Below are 6,000 nucleotides of genomic sequence, written 5' to 3'. Positions count from 1 at the left end.
TATATATATATATATATATATGTGTGTGTGTATTGATTATATATCAGTCACTTGTTCATAAGCACCCCCACCCCCCAAAAAAGCACATGCTAAAATCTTTTGAGTATTAATATGTAATGTGGTCATTGATTTATGTCAGTAAGTTACAGCTGATTTTGCTCTTAGCAATATAGGCGACACCCAAGACTTGCTGGCTGGAGGCACATAACTTCTCTAGAAAAAGGAGATAGGAATACAGTCTTGGTCAGCCAGGGTTGTGAAAAAAACAAACAAACCCTGAAATGAAATTTTACAAAGCGAAATCCCTTTTGATTGAGATGGCGTTATCTTTTTGTAACTGGTTCCAGTTTTGTCCTAAAAGGGTCAGTCTATGCACAGTTTCCTTTCACTAGTAAGCAAAGGGAATTCCATATTTCTAACATGAATTTTCTCTCATGAGGGCACTGACTAAACATCTCAGTTTCAGAATTTAAGAAAGCCCCTGGGTCGAGCAAATTCATTAAGATCCTTGCCCTCTCAGTCACGCAAAATTTGCATCATCTAGCCCCATTGAGATATGGTCCAGGAGCTTCCATTTAATCCTGTATGGCACATCCTCTGCTTTTAAACACCATATGTAGTTGGCCAAGGATGTAATGTTGCATCTCTCTGGGTTCCTAAAAGAGGACCTGTGGCTATTTAGTTGTCAATTGACAAGGTCTTTCGTTGTTCCAACATATTTTTGTTCATGCATCTTTATGTCATTGGTGGTACTGCTGCTGTTGTTGCTGTTGCTGCTGCTTCCACACTCACTGTTGGTGCTGCTGCTATTGCTACCATGTGTACCTTTGGTGCTGCTGTTATTGTTGTTGCTGCAGCTATTGCTACTGACCACATTATATATATATGCATTATTTGTTTTCTTTTATATCTGTTTTTCCAGACTAATATGGAAATTACTATAACTGCAGCATTGTTTTACAGCTGGATGCCATTGCTGTTGCTAATCTGTACCTATTTTCCAGGAACAGAGATTTCTTATTCCTCAAGTCTTCAAAGGTACAGAGACAGTACACAATTTACTACCAGGGAAAATGATACCAATATCACCATTTGAGCTCAGCAGTTTTCAGAGACACACAAATGTAAACAGGTAAAGATATATATATATATATATATACTTTCATGTATATATATTTTTGAGATACATTTTTTAGTTTACATCTACCAAATTCATTCTCAAGGCATGTATCTGTACACACACACTCACACACACACACAAACACAAGTTGATTGAGTCTGCTGCATCCATTTTCCAATGCTAGTATGGGATGAATTTTGATTAAGTAACTGTTTTTTTACAGTTTATGATCTTTCTATTACTAACTACTGTGACAGGAACTTGTTTTTTGTCAAGAATGCAAACAAAACCAAGCAGAATTATGTATCTTGCTCTGTAGCACAACGATCATTGCAGTAATATTTGAATTCCAGAAGGTGGTGAGCTGGCACAATCATTAGCAGCAGTTTGTCCATCTTTACGTTCAGAGTTCAAATTCTGCTAAGGTTGACTTTTCCTTTCATCATTTCAGGGTAAATAAAATAAGTACCAGTTGAATACTGGGATTGATGTAGTTGATTTTCTCACTTTCTCAAAATTGCTAGCGTTGTACCAAAATTTGAAAACGATATTTGAACTCCTCACCATATTGTTGATAATCCAGCACTTCACACACACATACACACACACACAAATATATATACATTCACATATGCAAGGGTTGTACCAAAAGTAATGCAAAAGTGGATAATAACTAATAACTTTTTCATTAATTGTCACAGGTCAGTCAAATTGCATACATGTTGCTAGAATAACTTTTCTTTTATAGCAAAGCAGTGAGTTACCATTGAGTTCTTGATGAAAGAGAGTTGCAAGCTGTCCAACATGTACAGAAGACTAATGCAACCACTGATATGAATTGCCAGCAAGTGGATGCATTTAGAGTCACAATCAGTGAGTTTGATGCACAACTGGACTATGGTTACAATACATTACAGAAGACAGTGGAAGATTTTGAGTATTGGAAAGTGAGCAAAGTGGGCACTAAGTAGTTGGCACCCAGTTTGAAGGAAAGCAGGGTAGAAATCTGCTCTCATCTACAGGAAGTGTTTGAAGCTAATACAGACATGTTGTTTTCCAAACTGGTGACAGAAGATGAAATGTGGCCATATCTTTATGATCCACAAATGTCTACTGAATGATGTTGCACTTCTTGTACAAGGCCTAAGGAAGTTCATGAGTCAGCAATTGGCGACTGTTTTTTGAGATAACAAGGGCATCATTCTCTTTGATCTTCTGGAACATGGCTGTACTATGAACAGTGATCAGTACACTGAGACACTCAAAATGTTTAGAGAAGCCATTTGTAGGAAGAATCCGGGCAAGAGTATCATCTATTTTCACCATGGCAATGTTCAGCCACACATACCTTTGGCAACAAGTCAGACAGTAGGTAAGTTCAGCTGGTTAGTGCCAAGTCTCCATCCACCATAGTTCAGATCTGGCATGCTCTGACTTTCATCTGTTTGGTTCAATAAAAAACAGTCTTCAGAGACCATGATTTGAAGGCATGGACGAGGTGAAAGTGACAGAAGTTAGTACAACAGTGCATGCCTGATATTTTTCAAAGAGGATTCAAGAGCTGAGTTCAGAGATAGTGCAAATGTATCCCTTGTGACAGAGATTATATCGAGTAGTACCTTTGTATTGAGGAATAGTTACTCTACCAACATGCACAATTTGAACAACCTATATCAGTGAATGAAAAAACGTTATGCTTACTTTTACAATACTAGAAGTACAAGCTACACACACAAACATATATGTAGATGCAGGTATTTCTTCACAACCACATGCTTTCAGGTTTAGTCCAGTCTTCTACTAAGGTCCAGCCAATCAATGCTCTGTGAGTGTATTTGGTACACAGAAATTATATTGAAACCCGTTGTTTGTGTGTTTATATATATATAACATGTAATAAATACATATAATGTATATGGTATACATTATACCATATACATTTCCATGCCAGCACAGAAAGCAGATGTTAAATGATGATATCATAAGTATATATAATATATGTAACAAGTAAAATGTATATATTACACACACATGCACAATAAGTATAGTTGTAATAAGTTTGCTTCTCAAGCACATGGTTCCAGGTTCAGTCCCACTGCAGGGTCTTCTGCTTTAGGATTAGGCCAACAAAAGCCTTGTGGGTGGATTTGGTAGACAGAAACTATAAAAAGCTTGTGTGTGTGTGTGTTTATGTATGTGTGTGTCTTTGTGTTTGTCCCCACCACCACTTGACATGTAATTTAGCAGTTTGGTAAAAGAGACCAATAGCATAAGTATCAGGCTTTAAAAACAATAAGTACTGGGGTTGGTTCATTTGACTAAAACCCTTTGACTAAAAAAAATAAAACAACATAAATATATAAAAATTCTCATTTGCCTTCAGTCATCTGCAAAAATATGTTTGAGCATTGAGCTGCCTGTACTTGAAGGACTAGGGACTGCTTGAGGATTAACAACAGGAAGGGCATCCAGTCTTAGAAAATGAAAATCTGCCTCACTGAGATTTGTCTGACCCAAACAAGTATGAAAAAGTGGATGTTAAAACTGATGACGATGATGATATCATCATACACACACACACGCCCCCCACCATATATATATATATATATATATATATAAAACGTCACAACATTTGAAGCTTGTATACTTAATCCTATCAACTGCTTTGTGTATTTTCCTTATTTTTATGGATTTCATTTTTTTTTCCTTTTAAAATCTCCATATTACTTTATTCTACTCTACTTCTTTTAACTTTATACCATTTGGTTGAAGAAATATTTCATCACATATAATCCCAGTTCACATGTATACCTAGAAGCATGTGGTTTATTGTTTTTTGGGGACTCAGTTTGGCCCTGATTGAACAGACCTTAGATGAATAGTATTCCAGCTGTGACTATCTCATCTCTTTTTTGTAAATCTAAGATATAGTTCAATATGTCCTTCATTTTTTTTTTGCTAAGATGTTTAGAGTTTGTGATGTAATGTTGGTAGTGGTGGTGGTGGTGGTGGTGGTGGGGGGGAAATGATCTATCTACTATTTCTAGCAGGTCTTGTGACCACATAAAGGTTCTCTCTTTGAAACATGATTTTATTGCTAGCAGACTTTCAGTCTTGTCCAATCATATCAAGCTATTTCATATCCAAATAATCAATCAACCCCCATATACACATAGATATTAAATTATTTTTTCCCATAGGAAAGATAATTTTTAAAGCAGGAAATCAATTTCACACACACAGATTTATTCACATATTTTTTTTTTTTTTTGTGACCACATCAACTTATTCTGAAATATGAAGTGTTGTGGTAAGATTCACACAGATATTTCCAAATTTCCAAAGATTATTTTCCTAAATTATATTTAAACAAGTTGATAACATTAAATTTTTATTGTTTTTAATGAGGTTTGAGCTAAGGCTGTTTTTAGTAAATAATCTTGGAGGTATATTCAATTTATATTTGACATTTATCTTCAATTAATATTTGCATTCCATGCAAAGAAATACATACATACATACATTCGTACGTACGTACGTACGTGTGTGTGTGTGTGTGTGCATGTGTGTGTATGTGTGTGAGAGAAAGAGAGAGAACAGGAAATATAGAAGCAAAGAAAACGCCAGTGTTGAAGAAAACAGGTTCCATTGATTAATCAATCTGTAGCTTCTAATTACAGTTTACATTTCTTGTACACACACACACACACACACACACACATAACACAGAGTAGGGGGGGGGGGAAATCATTCGAATTATTAGCAAAAAAAAAATGGGGAAAGAAAGAAAAGTTCCAACACAAAAAGTAAGTTGAAAATTATATTAAAAGAAAACTTTAAATGACGTATTCTGTACTAAAGCAAACAAATTTATCTACAAAAATAGCTATTTTTTCTATTCACACTGATATAGTTAATTTAACAAGTCATGAGAGTGAAAGTAGGTGTTCTCTAAATTTTGTATTCTCTTGACGAGACACCAAAAGCCTTATATCTTAGATAGAAAGTTGTGACATTCATGCCATTCTTGGGCACTTAATGACTTGAGTGAAATTCCTTCAACCGAGAAACGAAACTGGGTCGCAGACTCGGTTTGTCGGAAGCCTACTTCTTGCTACACAACACTCTCCACGGCACCAAACAAAATATTGATTAAAAGAGATTATAAGACAGTAAATTATAAATTCTGAGATCTATGAAATCGAAACTTGCTACTGTTAACATCTTTCACTGACGAATACGTCATCGGTCTGCTCGTCATCGAGCAGGAGGTAAACACACTGTGATAAAGCTCGCGAGCCAGTTTCGATTCCTCGGTAAATATTTCTCATTTCACTTTCGCTGCTAATGTCTCTGAAAACACATAAACGCCACACAATCTTACTATTCTTTTCCATATATTTGTGGTCTTGTTTCTAAGAAATCAATATACTATTTAAATAAGTTGTGAAACACAAGAAAGTATGGCTATATTCGAAGTGATTACATAACTAAAATATTGGTTTCTTTTGAAAAGATTTTTTTTCATTTTAGGAAGAGTGATAAATCAGAAGTTATCACTTTCTCTAGATTATTAATCACACCCTTTTCTACATTATTAAGGGGATAAATGAAATCAAATACCATCACTTGAGGATCGAAACCGAGTTGCGCTTAAGGTTCATCGAAAGATTAGTTCCAAACTCTATAACCACTCGCCACAATAACACAAGAGTGTTGCTTTTTCTCCTCTCTTTTTGAAGGAAGGGAAAAGGTTTTAGTTATCTAATATCTTGATAAAAATCACTAATATTAAAAAATGTAGATTGAATAAATTGTCAACACCTTATAAAATATAAATTGCTCGAACATAAAACTACCATTGTGATTTCCTTACATAT

General features: G+C 35.1%; 1 protein-coding gene across 2 annotated transcripts in view; it reads right to left on the bottom strand.

The window, feature by feature from the left end:
- The window catches only part of LOC106880470 (cAMP-regulated phosphoprotein 21), a 158,759-nt gene that overhangs the window by 151,685 nt on the left and 1,074 nt on the right, over positions 1-6,000 (bottom strand). The gene's annotated exons all lie outside the window — the stretch shown is intronic.

This window comes from Octopus bimaculoides, chromosome 4 (assembly GCF_001194135.2).
Source record: "Octopus bimaculoides isolate UCB-OBI-ISO-001 chromosome 4, ASM119413v2, whole genome shotgun sequence".
Taxonomy (NCBI): Eukaryota; Metazoa; Mollusca; class Cephalopoda; order Octopoda; family Octopodidae; genus Octopus; species Octopus bimaculoides.
This window is presented reverse-complemented; position numbering and strand designations above follow the sequence as displayed.